Source organism: Rousettus aegyptiacus, unplaced genomic scaffold (assembly GCF_014176215.1).
Source record: "Rousettus aegyptiacus isolate mRouAeg1 unplaced genomic scaffold, mRouAeg1.p scaffold_m13_p_18, whole genome shotgun sequence".
In the NCBI taxonomy this organism is placed as follows: Eukaryota; Metazoa; Chordata; class Mammalia; order Chiroptera; family Pteropodidae; genus Rousettus; species Rousettus aegyptiacus.
The window spans coordinates 19,948,437-19,971,845 of record NW_023416293.1 but is presented as its reverse complement, the minus strand read 5'-3'; the positions used below and the strand labels follow the sequence as shown (position 1 = coordinate 19,971,845).

Genomic DNA, 23,409 nt, shown 5'->3' with positions numbered 1-23,409 from the left:
TAACAGACTGAATTCTGGGTAACCACATGCACAGTAGACAGAGGTATATAACAGGCAAATGTAAATAAATGACCTCACGTGCAATCATCCAGCACCAGCCCCGTAACCACTCATCAAGGGGCAATATTAGATTTACTTTCCGAATTCTATGGAGCTCTGGCCATCTCCGGCTTGCCCACTTATCTCTTTAAAGGTACTTTAATAAATCTCACTTTTTCTAAATTTCGCTGATCTGTAATTTTGTACTGCAATGGCAGAACGAAGCAAGGGCCCCTCTGTGCCACGGGGGCGGTGACAGGTTTGGAACACCCCCCGCGGCCACAGCTGCTGTAAGCGCTAATGCTTCTCTCTTTGCCAAGGAAGGAGGTTAATTAACATCCTGGATCTTAAAATTTTTCAAGACATGGCCAATAACTTGAAAATTCCTCCTTTTGTTTATAGCCATGCTACCTTGAACGAGCCGGATCCCGTCTGATCTGGGAATCTAAGCAGGGTCGGGCCTGGTTAGTACTTGGATGGGAGACCGCCTAGGAAGACCAGGTGCTAGAGAGATAAAAAATAAAAAAATAAAGGATTGTAAGCTGACAAGGTCCTTGCAATCTGTGAAGTCAACCAAGAGTTGCCTAGTCAAAAAAAAAAAAAAAAAAAGGGAAGAGGAGGAGGAGGAGAAGAATTCCACCTTTTCCAGAAGCTGTTGACCCTAATGTTACAAAACGGAGCCCTAGGCCTAGGATTCGGAAGTAGGCCCTCTGCAGCAAACAATCAGAGAAATCGTCGCTCTCCCAAGCTGGAAATTTGGCTGAATTCTGTTGCTAAAATGAAACCATATCTGACGTGAGTGAGACAGAGAGCTGGGACTTCAAGTCTTCAAAAGTAATAGTACAGATTTTTATAATTTGTTGCTAACAGATGATCTAATGCGTGGTAGAATAGTCCAAGACTCACCTTCATTTGAACACCTTCTATGATTGCAGAGCTGGAGGGCAGGAAGCCTACAGGCCTCGGCTATCTCTAAAAGTTAGAGAGCGCCCATATCTACCAAAAAGAACTGATAATTCAGAATAACCAAGTCAACTATAGTAATTTGCTGCACAACTATGACTGTGTCATGCACTTAGCCTGTGCCAGTTGTAAAATATTTAATAAAAATAGGTCAGTACCAGTGAAAATGATGTTTTTTAAATTGATTTATTTTGTTTGTTTTACAGCGCTAAATACTCTGGGGGAAGATGAACAAATTTACATTTGGTGATGATTTAAAGACTCTCTTGTAGAAAGACCGAAGTCGGGCTCCGTATGACCCCACACTCCAGAGAGGCTTCACAATATCTTTGGCCCCACTGTCCCCTAGGTTTCCCATTAGACACTAGATTGCTCCTGGCCGGACACAAACCTTGGCAAGCCCCGCCTTAGAATACTGCCCTGAAGCTTGTGACCGACGTCCCAATGCGTGTTGCTCACAATCTTTATGGCTCAGCGTTCTGTACGGACTGCCCCCATCTTTGTCCCTGGGATGCCGACGGCACAAGAAAGCCTGCATGACCAGAAGTGAGGCCGGAAGTCCCCGTGAAGCTGAACAGATATCCCCCTGCTGTCACTCAGGCCCTGGGACAGGGCCCAGATTCTCCCTTAAATACCCTACACTGCAATGAGAGAGCAAGGCGGTTTTCGAAGCTGTTACCCTGCGGCCTTCTTGGATCACCGGTGTGCCGACGATAGACACTTCCTCTAAACAGCCCGGCTGCGTGTCAGTCCATCGGCTGAGCAGCGCGGGCAGCGCGGGCAGCACGGCCGCGGACTCAGCTGCCCTCCGGTTTCAGTACAAGTTCACCGGCATCACGCAGCACCAATTCTCATCAGGGAGGTTTTAGTGCCCCTTATTTACCCCTGGGATCTGGACTCCTAATCCTGCACCAACTTTGAGGGGTTAAAAATAATGTGATTAAAACGCATATGGTTGTTTTAAACAGTGTAGAACATTAAAACTGATTCGAACTACAATTCAAAATTGTAACCGAGTGTTTGCAGTGTCCCTAAAGCACCTGCAACAATTTGAGAACTGCTGTGTAGGTGAAGGGAAATACCGAAGGATTTTAAGGAAGGAAATAACACCATCAGATTTACATCTGAAAGATACGTCTCAGCATCTGCTGGAAGAGCAAAGTTGACAGAAAAAGACTGGAAACACAAAGCCCCGTTAAGAAGAAATTAGAAATAGAGCCACAGTGATGGGAATGCAGACAAGCAGGATGGAAAGCTTGTTTAGAAAGCAAAACCGCGAGGATTAAGTCCGTGTACCACCTTTTAGTCTCGTCTGTAGTCTCTCCTAAAAAGCCACCAGACTCGCTGATGTTTCTATGGCAACTGGCTGCATAGTGTCATGGCGGGAGCACAGACTCCTGTTTAAATTCAGGGTCTGGAAATTATTCGCTCTGTGATGTCGGGCGAATGACTTAATCTCAGGATCCTCCACTTCCTCTTCTGGAAAATGGGAATCATAATTTCTACCTCACAGGTTTAATGGTAGAGGGAAAGAGGGGAGCAACAAACGCCTTGTGAAGGTTTCCGAGCAGCGCCTGCCTTAGCGAACCATCGTGGTTATGTTCTTCTCAAGAAAAGAGTCGTTTCAGTTGGACTAGACGAAAGCAAACAAGTATGTTAATAGTCGAGATGGAAACGTAAAATAAAATAAGGGCGCGGGAATTAGGCGGCCTCTTCACGGGCACGGAAACCAGACCGTTTAAGAGAGGAAATGAAATGAGTAAAACAATGTTCTTTTCGTTGGGTTTTGTTTGATTCGATCTATTTTTTTCTTTTCAAGTGGATTTGTATGGTAGAGACTTCGTCTGCAAAAATAAAATGATGAACGGAGAGACACTGAAGGAGGTGGATTGCATGCGCCGACACAGGCCCTTCACAAACTGAAAAATATATGATTCCTTCGCTGCCAGTCAGCTTGGCGAGGGGAGGGGGGCCACGGGGGAGGGGAGGGGGGAACCGGGGGAGGGGGGGGCCACGGGGGAGGGGAGGGGGGCCACGGGGGAGGGGAGGGGGGACCCGGGGGAGGGGAGGGGGGACCCGGGGGAGGGGAGGGGGCCACGGGGGAGGGGAGGGGGGCCACGGGGGAGGGGAGGGGGGACCCGGGGGAGGGGAGGGGGGCCACGGGGGAGGGGAGGGGGGACCCGGGGGAGGGGAGGGGGGACCCGGGGGAGGGGAGGGGGGCCACGGGGGAGGGGAGGGGGGCCACGGGGGAGAGGGAGGGGACAGCAGTACCCGCTGTTTGACCAAAGGCGAGCGGAGCAGCCACTGCCCGGCTTTCCCCCTCCCCGGGCGCAGGCCGAATCCCTTCCATGAGAAGCCAGAGGAGCCCTCCCCGCGTCTTCCTAATTAGGACTGAGAGTGAAATGAATTATCCGCATGTCGGAGCAGACACGCCTGGATCCTCTCCAGGTGTCCTGTGGGCACTTACTCTCCAGTCATCACACTTGGACGGCTGCATGTAAGCAGGGGAGGCCTGAGCGCGCACTGGGAGCCAGGCCGCTCGTCTGCCCCGCAGGGGCCTGCTGCGCGCCAGGCGGGCGAGCGCCCAGGGGTGCCCCTCCGCGCCGGGCTCCAGGCTCTGCTCGAGAACCTTCCCTGTCTGTAGGCCTCTCCTGCTTCAGCCCAGGCAGGGCGGGGGCTGAGCCAAAAACTCTCCTCCAGCTCAGACGCCACCTTTGGCCAAAGCACGACCTTTGGCTAATGATCATATCACCATAATCTCACGGGCATCGCAAACACCAGGGCTCCCATCGTGCGCCTGATGCCACTACGGTCCTGGAAACCCCGTAGGAAGAAGCGCGAGCGGGAAGCGCAGCCAGCACCAGGTCTCCAGGCCCCGACCCCGGAGGAAAGGGAAAGCGGGGCTCAGACGCTCCCTGGCCCCGCGCCCGAGGTGGCCCCCAGCGTCCTCCTTAGTGACCCGCGCCCCGCGCGGCCCGCCGTCCAGCTCGCCCCCGGATTCCCTCTCACGCCTGAGCCAAGAACCTGGTCAGCAGGCCCCGCGCCCTCCTGCGACGGCAACAGACTGGTTCTGCCAACGCGGGGGCCTACTGCGGACACGCCGGCGCTCTTTCGTTTACTGTCACACGCAGTCAGCTGTTACCCGAGGGAAAAACGCTCGACTTATGACCATCGAGTCATACTTAAGACTCGCAGAGCTAAGTGCTGGAGAGGAATGAAGCAGAGAGGGCGCTAGGGACATAGAGGGATTCTCCTGGGAAGCACGGAGTTAGAAGACGCATTTGAGCAAAACCCTAAAAGGCCAGGGAGGCAAACTCGGGAAGGCCGGCCGAGAGCAGTGGCCTCCAGCGCGTCTGGTCTGCGCTGCGGGCGCAGCAAGGGGGCCCGGACGGCCAGACGGAAGGTGTAGGCCCGCCGAGGAGCCGGCCTAGGCCGCAGAGAAAGCCCGGGGGCAGCGCAGGCTGGTGGGGGGGAGGCGGGGAGTACAAGCCCTCGGAGCGCAATGGAGGCGGCACAAGCTGCGGTCGGCATCAGGCCTGCGCCGGCTGCAGAGACACGGAGGGAGGGGGACGTCCGCCTTCTGCAGGGAGGAGCACAGGGTCTGATGGATCAGAGCATGGCGGAAAGCCGCCCCTGGGAAGAGTCGGCACAGGGGCATTGAAATACCCAGGGAGAGAGGTATGGCAGTCCTGATGTGCAGAAAGGGAGTGCATTGGTTAAAGTCGCAGCCTCGATTTTTCTCGTTACATTGCTCTGTTAAAAGCAACAAGAATATGCCTGATTCTTCAATGAGACATGAATGACATTTCATATAGTTCAGTCACAATCTGGGGACGCTGATGAACAGGATGGACTAGGAAAAGGTAGTAAGCAGTCTGAGAGAGCTCCAGGAGGGACCACTCACCCGTCGCCCCTGAGAGTGAGCCCTGAGAGGGGAGCGGCAGAAATAACCAGCTCCCGAGATTTGAGGGCAGAGACTCTAGATTTCCTGATGCCCCTAAAGTTAGCAGTAACAGCCTGAGGGACAGAAAAGCACTGTTTTTATTGCCATTACAATCAGTAAGGTAATTAAGGGCTCAGTCAATTACTTCCCTTTGTTTTAAAGACCAGAAAAACTTCCGAGTCAAAAAAATTCTAAAGTCCACTTGTGCAGTAAATTTCATAATGTAATCAAAATTTTTCATTGTAGCAACTGACCCCAAATTTGGCATTGTTCATAGTAATCTAGAATATAATTTACAACCATGAAGGCTGGATTTGCACAATTTGTGTGATGGTAAAGCCACATGCTTTTGGTGGAAATCTATTGTTCTGATCATCTTTGGATGAGAATCGGGAGAGAATGAAAGGCCCATAAAATGGAACCCCACGAGAGGTGTTTTTACCTTGCTGGGGATCAAAGACTGTTGAAAACCTGATAAAGCCATGGGCACGTGATAAACGCCCAGAGAGCATGCGCAGCAGACGGAAGCTCGCGGCTCACGGTTGTCTCACCTGCAGGACATGCAGGCGCCTGACGTCCTGCGCCAGGTAGCGGTGGGCAGAGCGGAACCGCCAGCGGCCCGGCCTCTCCGCCCAGGCGTGCGCCAGGCTGCGTCTCCTGGGGGACAAGGGAGTGTCAGAGTGACAGAGCCACTGCACTAACCAGAGTCCTCGCTAAATTGAGTCTTCTAACCCTCGGCCGCACCTTCTAACCTGGTCTATAGATGCAGGATTCTCTGCACGCCTCCCTGAATGGAAAAGTGTTCGGTAGTGACGGTTAACGGCAGGCGGCTGCCGCCTCTCCCGGGAAGGCTCGCGGGGCTGCGGGGCGAGTCAGCCGCACGCGAACGTGGCACCTGCGGGACGACGGTCTGTTCCGTTGCCAGGGCCGGGTCCCTACAGAAGGGGCGTGCGAAATCTTTGCGAAGATGCCGAGGGGTGGGGCGGCTCTTTCCTTACGGGCCAGTCGGGAACTGCCGACCACCCTCGCTCCGGTAAAACAGCCTCGACGGCGCTTTACACCGGCTGCAAAAGCGCTTCGGAGTTTTAGACGCCGGCATGGAGCGCGACTCGCCTGCTCTGCCACGGCCCGCTGGTCTCCCTGGCATGTTTTCTTACAGGTGGTGGAGGCGGACGTTTTTGGGACCGCAGCCGTGGGTGTGGGGACCCCCCCACCCCGAAGGGCCCGCGGCAGGGAAGCGAGGCTGGGCGCGACCCCGAATGCGGCCTGGGCGCCTGCGCCCTGGTAGCCGGGGAACAGGCCGCAGCTCGGTGGGCGGAAATTACTAAGAGGGGATCCCGGGGAAAGGGGGGGTCGGGGAAACTCACCCGAAAAGATTCTTGTGGAGTAGAAGCAGCGGTTGCATCTTCTGGCCTCGGAAGTTGGCTGCGTCGTGGTGGAGACAGAGACGCGGCACGGACCCCAGACGGCAGGTGCAGAAGGAAGGCCGAGTCCCCTCGGAGGGTCCGTGCACTGCAGTTAAACTGGCTTTCTCAATGTAAACGACTCCTACCACGTTCGGCCTCAGTGAGACACCTCAGAGAACCCAGGCGACCGTTCCTTCCGCGACGAACGTGGGGTGCGGAAAACGGTCCCCGCCCTGGGGCTCTAGGGCGTCACGAATCGGTCAACACAGACGCGTCGCTGCTCAGATCATCGGGAATCCCTCCCGTCACTGCTACGACGGGTGACGTTCCTCGGTATGAGCCTCGAAGTTGTCCGAGCGCGTGCAGTATAATTTTTCAGGGGAACATAAAAAAAAATGTTACAGAAATGTAACATTTGACATTTAAAAAATATTATTCTTTAAAACATTATTGTTTCCTTAGGGAGATGTGTCTATTGAATAGTGACTATTAAGAGAGTGGAGGAAAACAGTTTTCTCAAATTGTAAAAATTATGTTCAAATCTTGGAATTGATGTTTTATTTTTTTATGTCAGTGTTGAAGGCAATGTTAAAGCTACACTTCCATGTAACTTGTGCACTGTTGGCGTGACAACCACACGCTACCGGGAACCGAGCGAAGGCTGCGTCATGCGACGGCGCTGTTGAAGGTGCGTGTTTGTAACGAGCTCCCAAATGTTGCCGTGTACAACCTGTGCGCAACAGTTACGACTCCGGACCTTGGAGGCCTCCGTATGTCCTCCAGTTTGTGCTAGTCTGAGCTGTGCAGTCAGCCATTTCTCAGATATTCCCAGTCAAATGAGGACAGTGCGATTTTGCAGAAGCTGATGAAGCTCTGCTGCATAATCAGATAGAAGGGAAGCATCTATTTAAGAAAGAAACTGAACATCCAGGAAGTTACCATACACAGGGAAAGGGGGCGTCAAGAATGTTTCTTACCAGTTAGCAGTTTGCAGAACTTGGATTGAGCTTTTGTTTAGCATTCAGTCTGGCATCCCTAAAAGCCCTTACTTGATTGACATTTGAATTGTGCCTCATAATCATGAAACTGCTTGACATGTACACTGTCTCCATCAGCACTCCAAAGCAACTCATGAGGGAGGTGGTGGTGTCACCCATTTTAATGATAAGGACACTTGGGCTACCTGCGGTCAAACTGTTTCCCCAGAATTAAATGACGTAAGTGACAACGTCGCAGAGTAAACTGCCAAATGTTGTGCCTTTTTGCCAATGTGGTGTGGCTTTTCACTTGGGAATTTCTGAAACTGAGGATGAGAAAAGGAGCCAGCCGGCTGGATTTGCCGGGACCGTGGCGAGGCCCCCTTGCAGGCTCTGCATGCACACCTGTACCTTTCCCACGCGCTGGTGGCTCCTGAAGCAGGATTAGCAGGCCCTGAGAGGGGCCAAAAAAGAACAGGCTGGGAATGGGACTAAAGGAAAGTATTTCCCCGTGGACGAAGATCCCAGTTTATTAGGAAAAGAAAGAAATGTACTTTGGTCGGTGTGCAGGAGCCAAGCAATTGAAGAAATGGGTATTAATTTCTCCAGATAAAAAATATACCGGGTCAGGGGGCATAAGAGAAGTTCATGCTGGCAGCAGTGAGTACCTGTATCTCAGGTCCCCTCCCTTGCAGCAGGAACACTTGGCGGTTCCCTTCTGTTTCTGTAAGCACTCACTCCATTTCCTTCCAGAGCTGGGACCCACGCCTGGATGGACTGCTCGGCTCCGAGGTGGAGTTGGAGCAGCACCGGGGGTCACCCTAGCTTCGCGCCTTTACCTCCGGATCATGTTCTCATTAGCTGCATGATGCTGAATGAAATATAAAATAGTTGGAATGGATGACTGTGCCTTAATGAAAAAGAAAGAAAGAGTCACTCACCTCCATCCGCACTGTTCTCCATTTGGAGAAGGCAATTTTAGTCACATTTTAGAACATTTCGCATTTAATCAGAACTTCACTGATATTAACTTTTTAATAGTTCAGAGCATGGACCTAGTAAGAGTCATTCATTTGTAAACCTCAGCTTCATTCATCTACATAAACAAATGAGAGTCATTTATAGCGCTATTTGCTGTTCTCATCTATTTACATTTTCTCTATACAAATAGATCTGCTCTTCGAGGTAAGTGTATTTAATCTGTACATAAGCCACACTCTATTTTGAGGTCCACAGCTGAACAAATGAGATTGCGAAACTATCTTCCAAAAAAAGGTTATTGATTAAAAAAATTTAATGACTTTCCACATTAATTCCTTGAACACATGAAATTAGTGTTCTTGAGTTTAAGGAATTAATTGTACCTAAAAACACTTCCTGTATTGTATTTGCTTCTGCACCAAAAAGGGCAGCATCGATAGAGTCGGAGAGGCACTCTTCAGAGGAAGCATAATTGTTGTCACCAGACCATGTACTCTGCCACCACTTCGGCATTCCGACCAGAGGTGTCGAACACTTAAAACATGCCCACCCTTTAACACTGAATAAAATTACACTTAGGTGCCAATCCTTAGGGAGGGTCAGTATTTAAGATTTTTCTAGATACAAATGAATCTCTAGTTGGTAAATGTGTGTTTGCATTGCAGTCCCTGCTCTGTAGTGACCAAAAGTCTGGAATGGACCTGAAAGTCTCTCCTGCCTCTTGCAGGCTAGACACACCGGAGAGACGGGAAGCTTCCCCTGTGGGAACTTCCTCTGTGCTTAGAAGCGCCCACAGCTGAACCACTGTGGCCGCTGAGGAAACTTCCCTGGAGAGCAACGGTATGCACGAAGGAATGCTTTTTAACCCAGTTTTACTGCCGGTATTTTATTGTCACAGCAACGTTCATTCCAAAATTAACAATTACAATAATTATTTGCATTTTTCTCATTATTTCCTTCCAAGTGGCTCAGTCACATCCTCCTGGAAGAGTTCGACTCCTACGTTCTTTACCCTCACAGAGGTGTGTACGGAGGGAACAATGGAAGCCAGACTTTTCCTCTGCCCGTGGAAGGTATAATTAACCTTACCTCGAGGTCCATGGATCAAGACACTCGTCCCTAGCCGTGGTGGTCACACTGATAACGCAGTCTTCAATGGGTTTACCTCCTTCTCTGTTTTACTCCCCTGTCCCCGATCTCTCCTCCTCGTGAGGGTGTTCCAGAGTCAGCCATCTGCACATATTTTTTTCTCTTGAGCTCTGCTTTTGGGAGGACCCAAAATAAGAAGTCTGTACCTTCACATCTCATTACCTCTCTCTGTCAATCTCTCTGGTTATTTTTCTGTCTAGTCACCCATCCTCCTTAAGACCTTATAATTTATACTAAAATAGTTGGACTGAGAGAAAGCACAGATCAATGGATAAGTAGTGTATTTTGCTAATAAATGCCAAGACGTAAACACTTTTAGTATTTTGGATACACTTCCAGAATTGTTCTTCGGATATTTAAATATTTATGCATCTACAATGTATTGTCACAGAATGGTATACTAATATCACATATGTGTCACACAGAAGGGGGCTTTATTTCTCAATTAACATCAGTATTTCTTTATTTCAATAACTCTAGATATAGCATGTATTCTCATAGCTGCATTGGTAATATTGCAATATTTGGATGGTTGTGCCCATATTTAAAAAATGTCTTATTGATAACTATTTAGGTTTTTTTCCAGCTTTTTACTCATATAAAACATTATCGGGAGCTTTACTTTACATGCATCCTTGTTCAATTAAACAAATTATTTTCTTAATATAAATGTGTGAAGAATATTTGGTTTTTATAGAGAATTTCTGCCAATTGAAATTCCTGCCACAAGTGGTTTATGAAATGTTTCATTACCCCCCACAGGCAAAAAAGAAATTTATTTTCTTAAGTCTTCTGAAAAAGAATATACACATATATACGATTCCAGATAATAGAGACATAAACCTAATCATATGATTTAATTCTGTTTGATTGTTACTGCGGCATCATGAGGCTTTATGTCTGGGCGTTTTTGTGTGTTCTTTTTGAATGGCTTGCTCATGTCCTTCATACAGTAGTTCACAACGAGCTCTTGATTTAGCCATTCATTTCAATGGCAAATAATATTTACTGAGGACTTCCTAAGTGCTAGATAACATGTGTTAAGAGCTGATACTGCTGTGAATATAAAACGAGGCCCCGTCCCATGTTTCACGTGGTGCCTCGAGCCCAGCAAAGAGGGCGACCACTGGGATGTGAGAAGCGGCCCGGAAAGAGGCAGAAGGACTTTTCAGGGACAAGGCACAGAGGCCTCGGGGGCGGGCGTCACGTTGCATGCATTGACCCTTTGTCTCTCTCTGTATCACACACCAAACAGCTTTCGTAGGTTTTTGTTGTTGTTCATTTTTAGCCATGTTGCCATGGAAGTTTTAAAAATTCTCGTCGTCAAACCTTCCTCTCATGATTTTGACTTTGTTGTCACACCTGGATCAGCCATTGATACCACAAGGGTATACTATCATTCACTTATATTTCTTTCTACTACTTCGGTTATTTTATTTCTGCTTTCAAACTTTAAAACAATCTGGAATGTATTTGGTTATTTTATTTTCTCAGATGAATTTACAATAATTTTTCTCTCAAAATCTTCCATTATCCAGTGGATTCCCCAACTTAACCAAAGAACTTTCTTGAAGCAAAAATATATCTCCTGCCACACATAGGTTCAAATCATAACAATAATTAAATGCCTCCCTCCAAAAATTAACAAAATCTCTTCTGTTCTGGCCCAATACACTTTCCCATTCTCAGCCCCCTCCCTCATTCCTAATTTTCACCTCAATCTTCTTTTAAAATTCTTGAAGTCACTCTGTTCAAGAGAGTTCCCCTAAATTAAATCAAATCGGTGTTCTGTATAAATTAATCACATAAGTGTCTGATTAGAGAACAGTAGTTAATATCCACTATACGAAAATAAAATGTCAATAAGAAATACATTTTACCTTCATTAGAGGTGTGTGAGTCAATGAAAGTTTTCAAGAACTCTTTTATTATAATATTTTAAAAAGAACTAAGAGCAAAGGAACTCTCTTTAACTTGGTACTTAACTGCATGAAATTGGCACAGTAAAATAAACGAAATGACTTAGAAAGGGTACTTCACCAAAATGAAATAATTTGTATTGCCAGCCTCTTTCAAGAAGGCTTACAATGTCCCTGAACTGAGTTGATCTTGAGAAACACAAAATACTTTTGCCTGTAGCAGCATGAAGTTTGGCAGATGGTTACAAAATATTACCAAAAATATTAAGTAAACATTGTCAAATACACCATAGTTTTCAGAAGCAACTCAGAGCAGCTTAAAACAATCTGAATTAGAGTCATTAAATTGCATAACTAAAGTATTATTATTTTTATGATAGTAATAAGAATGCAGTCAATTTTTTCTCTGTGTGAATATTGTTTTCTAATTTTAAATACATTTCACATGAAGTCTAAAATTGCCAGAGATAGTGTTATATTAAAAATTAACAGGAGAAGATAGGATTTCTCTTTTCCTGCAGAATTATTGTCTATGGTCAACGACCGGATGTTGGCCTGAAGCGCGAGCACATACAAACTTTGCCTGGTGCGGCAAGTATGGCTCTTCTCGGGTCAGGTTAAAATCCTGATTAATCTGCTGATGTTGCCAGGGTGGGAGAGGGAGCTTAATGTAAGAAAAGAAGCAGGAGGATATATTCTCTTTAATGTTTATTTTTCAATAGGCGTTGACATTAAGTATTATTCTATATTAGTTTCAGGGGTACAGCACCATGGTTAGACATTTATATAATTTTCGAAGCAATCCCCCTGCTGAGTCTGGTGCTTGCCTGGCACTATACTTAGTTATGACAGTATTATTGACGACAACCTACATTCTCTATGCTGTACTTCACGTCCTCATGACTTTTGTAACTACCAATTTTTACTTCTTAGTCCCTTTACCTTTTTGACCTACAACCCCTAAACCCCTTCTCATCTGGCAACATCAAAATGTTCTCTCTATGAGTTTGTTTGGTTTGTTTGTTTGTTCATTTTGTTCTTTAGATTCCACATTTAAGAGAAACCATATGGCATTTGCCTTTATCTGTCTGACTTATTTCACTTCGCATAGTACCCTCTAGGTCCATCCATGTTGTTGCAAATGGTAAGATCCATTTTTTTGTGGCTGAGTAATACGCCATTGTACATATGTACCACCTTTTTCTTCACACAATAGTCCATCGATGGACACTTTGGTTGCTTCCACGTCTTGGCTGTTGTGATTAGCACTGCAGTGAACATAGGGGTGCTTATATCATTTCAAATTATTGTTTTGAATTTCTTGGAACAAATACCCAGAAGTACAATTGCTGGGTCACAAGGCAGTTCAATTCTAAGTTTTTGACGAACCTCCAAACTTATTTCCATAGTGGCTGCACCAATTTGCAGTCCCACCAACACTGCACGTGGGGTTGGTTCTCTTTTTTTCCATATCCTTACCAACACTTGCTGTTTTGAAGTTTTTATTGATGATAGCCATTATGATAGGTATCTTAATGTGATATCTTATTTTGGTTTTAATTTGCATTTCTCTGATGATTAGTGACATTCAGCATCTTTCCATATTTCTATTGGCCATCTGTATGTGCTCTTTGGAGAAATGTCTATTTAAGTACTCTGCCAATTTTTTTAAATTGAATTGTTTGTTGTATTGGTGTTGAGTTGTATGGGATATTGAACCTTATCAAATGGATAGAGGCACATATCTTGTCCCATTCAGTAGGTTATCTTTTTGTTTTTGTTGATGATTTCTTTTACTTTACAAAACCGTTTTAGTTTGATATAGTCCCATTTGTTTATTTTTTCTTTTGTATCCCTTGCCCAAGAAAATATCGCTGAAAAAAATAGTACTATGAGCAAGCAATATCAGAGAGTTTTCTGCCCATGTTTTCTTCTATGAGTTTTACGATTTCTGGTCTTATATTTACATCTTTAAGCAATTTTGAGTTTATTCATCTCTATGGTGAAAGAAGGTAGTCCAGTTTCTTTTTTCTTTTCTTTCTTTTTTTTTTTTTTTTGCATGTATCTGTCCAGTTTTCTCAACACCATTTCTTGAATAGACTCTCTTTCCCCCATTGTATACTCTTGCCTCCTTTGTCATAGCTTAAATGACTGTATAGACACAGATGTATTTCTGGGCTCTCTATTCTGTTTCCTTTATCCGTAGTATAGTTTGATATCAGGTAATGTGATACTTTCAAAAATTTTTGGGTCATTTGTTTCAGTTCTGTGAAAAATTGCCATTGGGACTTTGATAAGAATTGCAATGAATCTATAGATTGCTTTGCGTAGTATGGACAGTTTAATGATGTTAACTCTTGCTATATATACATGATCATTGTATGTTTTCATCTATTTGTATCCTCTTCAATTTTTTTATTCAGTGACATAATTTTTGCTCCTTGGTTAAATTTATCTCTAGGTATTTAATTGCTTTTGATGCAATTGTAAATAGAGTTGTTTTCTTAATTTCTCCTTCTGATAGTTCATTATTGGTGTATAGAAATACAACTGATTTCTGAATATTAATTATGCATGCTGCTACATTACTGAATTCAGTTCTAACAGGTTTTTGGTGGACTCTTTAGGGTTTCTTTATATAGTGTCATGTCATCTACAAATAATAACAGTTTTATGTCTTCCTTTTGAATTTGGATGACTTTGATTACTTTTTCTTGTCTGATTGCTGTGGCTAGTAAATCCAATACTATGTTGAATAGAAATGATGAAAGTAGACCTCCTTGTCATGTTCCTGATTATAAGGAAAATGCTTTTAACTTTTCCCCATAGAGTATAATGTTTGCTGTAGATTTGTCATATATGGCCTTTATTAGACTGAGATAAATTTTTACTATTTCCACTTTTCTGTGATTTTTTATCATAAATGGATGCTGGACTTTGTCCAATGCTTTTTCTGCATCTATTCATATGTTCGTATGATTTTTATTTTTCATTGTTTTATATGGTGTATCACTTTAATTGATTTTTAAATGTTAAACCAATCTTGCATCCCAGGAATAAATCCAACTTGAACTTGGCGTATCCCTCTATTAATGTTTTGCCAAATTCTACTTGTTAATGTGTTTATGAGGACATTTTCATTTATGGTCATCAGGAATATCCACCTATAATTTTTATTTTTTTGGTAACATCTTAGACTAGTTTGGGAATTGGTAATGGTGGCCTTGTAATACAAGCCTGGGAGCCTTTCATCCTCTTGAATTTTTGGAATAGTTTGAGAAGAATAGATGTTAATATTTCTTTGAATGTTTGGTAAAATTCACCTGTGAAGCCATCCGGAAGAGGAATTTTTTTTCTTGGGAGTTTTTTGATTACGGATTTGATTTTGTTCGTAGTAATTGTCAGTTCAGATTTTGTTTCTTCTCGACTCTCAGTCTTGGAAGATTTTATGTTTTAGGAATATATGTGATTCTTCCAGGTTGTCCAATTTGTTGGCATATAAATGCTCATGGTTTTTTCTTATAATTCTTTGTATTTCTGTGGAATTCATAGTTACTTCTCTTTCATTTCTGATTTTATTTATTAGTGTCCTCTCTTTTTTTTTTCCCTTAATGAGTGTAGTTAAAGGTTTATCAATTTTGTTTATCTTTTCAAAGAACTAGCTCTTGGTTTGGCCTTTCGTATTGCTTCTTTAGGCTTTATTTCCATTATTTTCACTGTGCTCTTTATTATTTCTTTCCATCTACACAGTTGGGCTTTGTTTGCTGTTTTTACATTTTCCTCATTCCTTTAAGTGCAATGTTAGATTGTTTCTTTGAGATTGTCCTTTTTTTTTTTTTTTTTTTTTTTTTTTTTTTTTTTTTTTTTTTTTTTTTTTTGAGGTGGGCCTGTATTGGTATGAATTTGAGTTGTAGGATCTCCTTTGCTGTGTCCCATAGATTTTGGTTCATCACGTTTTCATTTTTATTTGCCTCAATTTGATTTTTTTCCCTTGATCTCATTGTTATCCCATTCATTGTTTACTAGCATTTTATTTGACCTCTATGTGTTTGCGTTTTTTCAGTTTTTTTTTTCCTTAGAACTGAGTTTTAGTTTCATACCATTGTGGCTAGAGAATATACTTGGTATGATTTCAATCTACTTAAATTTACTAAGACTTGTTTTGGGGCCTAACATGTGGTATATATTGAAAAATGTGTCATGTGCCCTTGAGAAAAATGTATATTCTTATTCTTTGCAGTAAAATGCTCTAAAAATATCAATTAAATTCATCTGCTGTAGTGGGTTTTTTTTGTTTGTTTGTTTATTATTATTATTATTATTTATGCCTGTAGCACCTGATCTTCCTAAGTGGTTTCCCATCCAAGTACTAACCAGATGCAATCCTGCTTAGCTTCTGAGATCAGACATGGGGCTTGGTCAGGGTGGCGTGGCATAGACCATGGACCATGGCTCCACTGGGGCACAAACCCAGGACCTTCTGCGTGTAAAGCAGACGTGCTAATCACTACACTATGGAACCACATCCTCTAGTGTGTTATTTAAGGCCACTGTGTCCTTGTTGATTTTCTCTTTGGAAGATCTGTCCATTGATGTCAAAGGGCTGTTAAAGTCCCCTCCTATGGCTAAATTACTGTCAGTCTCTCCCTTTATGTCAGTCAATATTTGCTTTATATATTTAGGTGCTCCTCGGTTGGGTGCATAAGGGTTTACTAGGGTTATGTCCTCTTGTTGACTCAATCCCTTTATAATTATGTAATATCTTTTTTTCTTATTAATACCTTTGTTTTAAAGTCTATTTTATCTGATTTAAGGATTGCTATCCCGGTATTTTTATTTCCATTTGCATGAAATATCTTTTTCTATCCCTTTATTTCAGTTGATGTGTTTCTTTCAATTTGAAGTGGGTCTTGTAGACAGCGTATGTATAGGCTTTTTTTTTTTTTATCCTTTTAGCTACCCTATGTCTTTTGATTGCATCATTTAGTCCATTTGCCTTTAAATTGATTATTGATAGGTCCATAGTTATTACCATTTTATTATTCATATGAATGTTTCTTCTCTTTCTTTTTCTTCTTAAAGAAGTCTCTTTAACATTTCATGTAATACTAGCTTATAGTGGTGAACTCCTTTAGCTCTTTCGTGTCTGAGAAGCTCTTAATCTCACTTTCAAATTTAATGGATAGACTTGCTGGGTAGGGTAGTCTTGGTCTTAGGTCCTTGCTTTTCATCATGTTGAATATTTTGTGCCTGTCCCCGCTGGCCTGCTCTGCTTTAGCAATCAGCAGACAGTCTGTGGCAGCTCCCTTGTAAATAGCTAATTGCCTTTCTCTTGCTGCTTTTAGGATTTTTTCTTTATCTTTAACCTTTGCTGTTTTAGTTATGACATCTGTTGGTGTGGACCTATTTTGGTTCATCTTGTTTGGGACACTCCGTGCTTCTTGGACCTTCATGTCTATTTCCTTTTTCAGGTTAGTCAAATTTTCGGTAATTATGTCTTCAAATAGATTCCTAATCCTTTGCTCTATTTTCCTTCTGATCCCTCTATTATGTGACTGTGGTTATGCTTGATGCTCTCTCAGAGCTCCCTTAAATATTCTCATTTTTAAAAATTCTTTGTTTTCTCTTTGCTGTTCCTATTGGGTGTTTTCTGCTACCCTCTTTCCCAAATTGCTGATTTTTCCTCTGTTTCATATAATATTCTGTAGATTCCTTTTAGTGTATTCTTCATTTTAGTTATTGTAGTCTTCATGTCTACTTTTTTTAAAGTTTCTTTTTTTTATGTTTACTATCTTTTTGTTGAAGTTCTCACTGAGATTATCTATTTTTCTAAATTCATTGAGCATCTTTATAATCAGTATTTTGAACTCTGTATCTGGTAGGTTGCTTGCCTCCATTTTATTTAGCTCTTTTTCTGGAACTTTCTTCTATATTTTCATTTGTGACATATGTCTTTTGCTCCTCATTTTGGCTGCCTCTCTCTGTTTGTTTCTATGTATTAGGTAGATTTGCTACATATCCCAATCTCGGCAAGGCGGCCTTATATAGTAGGTCCCTTGTGTGGCCCAGTGGCGCAGACTCCCTGATCACCTGAGCTCGGTGCTCCAGGAGAGCTCCTTTTGTGGGCTGCCTGTGCCCTCCTGTTGTAGTTGAGCCTTGATTGCTGTTGGCTTGTCAGTGAGTGGGATTGTCCCAGGCTGACTGGCTGTGAGGATTGGCTACAACCACAGCTTGTGAGCTCTGTATGGGGGGGGGACCCCATGGAGTGAGATTCACCTCAGCAGGCTTCTGCGCCTGTGGAGTCCACTCTTTGGGTGCACCAATTATGGACCTAATCAGGTGTGTTGTGGTCTGATGCCAGCCTCCAGGTGTGTTGATTCTGAAGCTGCTTGGGAGGGGTTCCCATGCAGGCCAAGGTCAGCCACTGCTGTAACATACAAGGAGATACTCTATAGGAGCTAAAAACTAACTGTACTTGGTCGCTCCCTGTGTTGGACCCGAATACACGTGAGAGGCCACACTGCTACCTGAGGCCTACTGCCACCAGTATCTGGCCTGGAACAGCTCAGCAAAAGGCCCAGGGAACCCCAGGCATGAGGCTGCCTCCTGGCTGTCCGTAAGGCTCAGCATTCGAAGGAATCTTGGCTGAGGCAAGGTCCCAGTGAATCACCAGGGTGGAGTGAGTGGTGTCCACCAGGTTAGTGCTGATTCATATTTAGTGACAGCACTGAGCCTGTGGCCGTTCATAAATTTTCCAGATCACACTGAAGCCAGCTGCTGCTCACCTTGGGCTCACAGACCCCTGAGATTTGTTCAGGAAATACTGTAGCTCAGGTCAGGGCTGGTTGCGTCTCTGGAGGTGCAGGAGCAGAGGCCTGTTGATGCTGCTGAATGAGGATCCTCCTGGGTGTGGGGCAGAGCCGGCTACCAAGCCACAAAAGTGCCTTCTGCAATGTGTGAGCTGAGTAGGGCAGGGTCTCAGGGAATCACCAGAGGGGAGTGAGAAGAGTTCACCAGGACAATACAGATTCAGATCTGGCAAGTGGGGAGAGGGCTCGACACGGATATGGCGGCACCTGCCTGTATGCTGCACGGGAGAAGGGCTCTGTGCAAGGATAACGATGGCCGCCTCTCTTTCCTCGTGTGTCTCTGGTGCCTCCTGAGCTGCTGTCCCTCCACCATAGCCCACGGTCAGTACCTGTGAGAGAGCGAGTCTGTGCGGGGGCCCTTTAAGAGATTGTCTGGGTTTCCAGCTACTGTCCATCTCAACTGGGAGGTCAGAATTACTGCCAAATCTCTCAGCCAGAATTTGTGGGGACTCCTATTCCTGGCACTGGAAACCTGGGCTGGGGAGTCCCAGTGTGGGTCTGAGACCCTTCGCTCTTCCGGGGTGACTTCTGCAGCCTTGATAGCCCTCCCGATGCTCAATTATCACATGTGGGTATAGGGCCGGCCACTTTCACATCTTCACCCCTCCTACCGATCTTGACGTGGCCTCTGCTTCATATTCTTAGCTATAGGAGTTCTGTTCAGCTAGTCTTCATCATCTTGACCGGACTTTCTTCATATATTGTATAGACATCCACTTAACATCCTCAAGTAGCATGTTATGCTTACTATTTGCCAATTAGAAAAAAAATAATTATAAACATTGCTCAGAAAAAAATATTTAAAGAGAAAGTATGATTGCTGTTTCTTGGATTATTTTTTTATGTGCTCTATGCACTTCAGTAACAGAAAAAGTTATCGGGGACATTTTTGTATAGTTTAGAGCCTATTATTCAAAATATTTATTTCTTCTGAATGAACATCAGGTCACAAGGCCAACTGGAAGCATTTGAATAAGGGCACGGACAGTTTTGGATTTGACCCCTGTCTCTTCCACTTTAGTCAATTGTCTTTGGGCCTCAGAGAGACTCAATAAATGTTTCTTGAACAAATAAACGAGTCAATATAACTTAGCTTTCTATTTTAGATTACATTTAGAGTGTCGTAAAGATTAAATAAACTTTAATATGAGTGTATACACAGAGATTCTGGCAGACAGTAACGGCTTGATAAATAGTAATAAGTGTTGCTATTGCTGTGGCTTTTATTACTCTGAAGCTAACATCATCAGCCTTTTGACCGTTGGTAATGGACTAGAATATCTGTGTTGATCTGAATTTCTGGGGATGCTGAACCTCATTCACAGAAACTTAAAAACTACACCTATAAGGTATTCCCAATAAACAGGTGTCATGTACTTTAGCACTTAAGAATTTTTTTGTGATAATGGTTAAAAAAAAAGATGATACAAGTTCTGAAACACTTCATAACTTATATACATGCTTTAAAATGAAATGTATCTATTTTATTCCTACATATATATTTTTATGTGTTTAAAATTCCATACTTAAAATAATTTAGTTAATATAGGAGGTAGCAGAAAATATAATGAAAAGAACTGTATTATGAAAAATTATATCTAAAAATGAAGTGATTGGAATGATTTCATTTTCCTTGAAGTATGATATCTGTGCTTTCTAGCACTGCCCAAAACCATTATGAATTTAAAATTCTAAAGATACTTGTTAGGATAGGAACTGAGAGACTGAATATACAAATGGACAATAGTCAGACCATATATAGAAACAGAACTCTGATTCAAAATTTATAGCAACCAGTCCAGGAAGCCAGACCACAAGCTCTGTAGCAATCAGCCCCAAATGGAATTAATCAATATCCACCAGCTTCCCTAATTTTTGCTCCCACTTCTAGCTTATGGACCAACCAAAGAAAGCCAAATATGCTCCTCAAACCAATCATTTAAAATGTAATGCCCCCCCTTCTAGTTAGCCCGACCCCAACTTCCACGAGGCAACAGCTCACAATCAGGCAAACCCGAAACCTACTTCATTCCATGCTAAGGCTTCTCCCTCTTCTGTCTGCCTCTGAGTCTCTGCTGAGCCCAAAGGTGGTAACTGACTCTGTTGCCACAGGAAACCCTGAATAAAGCCTTTGCTTGTTGTCATTTGGGTGGGTTTTGTTTATTTTCACAGTACAGAAGATGAAAATTCATACGAAGGATTATATGAAATCATTTCATGTACAAAATTCGTATGATCATTCAATATAAAGAATTTCAAACACTGGGTGCTATGGAAGATCCGCAGGTGTCATGTTAATGAGTTGCCACTGTGCGATTTGTTTGCCTTAGTTTTATGATGTCCTGGCTATTGTATCTCTTTCCTTTAACTGCATTAACTCTCCTTTGTAATAGCTGGAGTGGCAAATTTATTAGCTGCTAAGTTCTCATCCATTGTCAGCAGTATAGTTAAGTATTACAGTATTAATCGCAGCGATAGCTTCTTATGTGTAAGGCATGGGCTGTGATAATTTTACCTGGAGAAGTTAATGTTTAATAGGTACTTACAACAGCTGGCCATGTTTAGTTTGTGCCCTGCTTTTAGAAAGCTTTTGAAGGAAGCGTGTACTTAAAGGTATACAACTGCCTGGATATCAAAGTCCTTGGGCTACAAGCAGGAAGCATGTTTAGAATTATTCCTTAACTAATAAAATCATTGTTTTTCTCATGTTACACAGACACATTTATAAAAACATTGAAGTATGTTGCAAAATCGTGCTGAGTATAACACTGGATTAATTTTAAATTGAATGGAAGTTTTAAATAAAGACAATGAAAATACAAAGTCCATGATGGGTATTGCTATGGATTGAATTATGTGACCTCTCAAATTCGCATGTTGAAGCTCGAACCCCCAATGCTTTGACGTTTAGAGATGAGACCTTCGGGAGTTAAGGTCTAGATGGGGTCGTGAGGGCAGAGCAAGCATGACAGGGTAGTGCAAAGAGGTGAAGGCACCGGCGCTCGCTGTCTGTCTCCGCCGTGGGAGGGCACAGTGCGAAGGCAACAGTCATCAAGCCAGGAAGAGGGTCCTCGCTGGGGAGCAGAGTTGGCTGTCACATTGACCTTGAACTTCCTACCCTCTAAACTGTAAAAAATAAATTGCTTTTGTTTAAGCCACTCAATCTTTGCTATTTTGTTATGGCAGCTTGAGCTGATCAATATAGGTTTTAAAAATTTACCAAATTTTGGTTTTGACATTCTGATGAATGTTTTAGTTTTCATCCAATAACCTACTGTATTTAATTTTTTAAATTAATGTCTTTTCTTTTGCCTTAAGAGCAAACTCTTGCTGAAATTATTCACTTGATAGGGTTGATTAAATTTAGATATTAAAGTGATTGGAAGCCATAAATTTTAAAAGATATTGTTTGAATTAGATTCAATAAAAAGTATTAAAAATTATGATTTGATAATGTGAAATTTCAGCATGGTAATTGTTGTCTTTAATAATTAAGGTGCTCAGGCAACGCCATTTTTCCAGCTGCAGTTTCGCTAGCTTGTACAGGTTCAGGCGTGATCTGTTCCTATTTCTATACTTTTGTAAATGGTGCGCATTTTCTATTTTGATCCAAGAGTTACCATGAACTGTTGTGACTTAACTTCTATATAGGCAAGTTTATATTGGTTTAGTTGTCTAATTTATTTTCAATTTTATTTGTTTATGATAGAAATGTGATATGTATTTCTTCCTCTAATGTGAATCTTATATGCGTCTGTATTCAACATTGTCAATTATTTGTTCAATTGCTTTCCTTATTTTTATTTATTTATACTAAAAGACATGTCTGTGTCTCTACAATTTCTTTTCTCTTCATCCTATCCCATTTTTTAAAGTATTGAACGGGTTGTATTCATTTTTCCTGTAGCTTCTTTTTATTATTAGTTTCAAGTATACAGTACATTGGTTAGACATTTAGGTAGTTTATGAAATGATCCCCCTGATCGCTCTGTGTTCCCTCTGGCTCTGCACACTGCTGTTACCCTACTGCTGACTGCGTTCCTTATGCTGTAGCTTTTGTTTTATTAATAGTCATCATCTTTGCCTTGCCTGTCCCAATCACACTCATATTCCCTGTTAAGCAGGGAGCAACTCACCAGCTATTCCCTCACAAGGACTCCCTGTTCTCTGTAGCCCTTTTCAGCAAGCTGGGCTCCTGAGAGCATATTTACTTTCCCACTCTCCTTTTTCACCACAATCCGAAAGAACCGTTCTCTTTTTCTTTTCTCTCCTTTATTATACCCTAACTCAGAATTTTAATTAGGATGGTTTAATACTTTTAATTCTCCAGATTCGTTTTGTATTTTTCCTTTCAATGTCAATAATTTCTTTTCAGTTTTGATAATTGACCTCATTTGATGTCAACGGTATCTCTGCAATCAATCCTGAGCTTCCTTGTGATCATTTTATTGCATTTCTAGATAGTTTTTCATCAATTTCAATTATAAGCATATGAAACATGTAAGCCCTTCTCCCCTTCCCCATCATTCTTCTCCTTACCTTCTCCTTTCTTGATAACTTGCCTGTAGTTGTTCTGATCCTATTTCCTTTTTTGGTAACTTATTTTCTCTGTCTGGAAGCTTGTAAGTTTTTTCCCTTCTTCTCTGAAGTTCTGGAATTTCTCCAAGCATTTTTTTTTAATCATTAACTTTGCAGGGGTCATTTAATGAATAATTTTCATCTGTCGGCTCAGCTCTTTCTTCAGCTCAAGTGAGAAAACATGTTTTATTTATTTTCTGTCCCCTACCTGTTTCTGTCCCTCCCTCTAGAACTCCGACAATTCGCATTCAATTCTATCAGATCTCTCCTCCAGTTCTCCTGTTCCCAGAATGGTTTTCTGTCTATATTTTTGGCTCTGTGCTTTAAGGGATTTCTTGCACTGTGTTGTCTAGGTCACCCATTCTGTCTCATCAGTAACTTGTCCTGTTTTCCAACATATATTGAATATTTTCAGTTTTATATTTCTATAAAGCCTTTTTTATACCATGCTTGAAACTTCGTAAATGATTGCTGCTATTCATGGTCTAGTCTAGTTCTTCTAGCATTTTTATTGGTTATTGGTTGATTGATGCTTAATCTAAGCTTCTCTCTCTCTCTCTCTCTCTCTCTCTCTGATTTCTGATA

At 42.8% G+C, this 23,409-nt stretch overlaps 1 long non-coding RNA gene and 1 pseudogene across 6 annotated transcripts; one reads left to right on the top strand and one right to left on the bottom strand.

The window, feature by feature from the left end:
* The first annotated feature begins 433 nt into the window (after window positions 1–433).
* LOC118613436 lies at window positions 434–552 on the top strand (annotated as a pseudogene).
* Window positions 553–658: 106 nt separating this feature from the next.
* On the bottom strand, window positions 659–22,892 carry LOC107506787. 6 transcript variants are annotated; one of them, XR_004955480.1, is made up of 7 exons: window positions 22,786–22,892; window positions 9,399–9,571; window positions 7,997–8,199; window positions 6,313–7,227; window positions 5,698–5,880; window positions 5,388–5,602; window positions 659–2,921 (listed from the first exon to the last, which is right to left on the bottom strand). It is a non-coding gene; the product is annotated as an uncharacterized LOC107506787 (long non-coding RNA). The 6 variants fall into 6 exon arrangements; XR_004955478.1 differs by having other exon boundaries at window positions 7,997–8,238; window positions 9,399–9,568; window positions 22,786–22,888; XR_004955476.1 differs by having other exon boundaries at window positions 9,399–9,568; window positions 22,786–22,888.
* Between the last annotated feature and the right edge of the window lie 517 nt (window positions 22,893–23,409).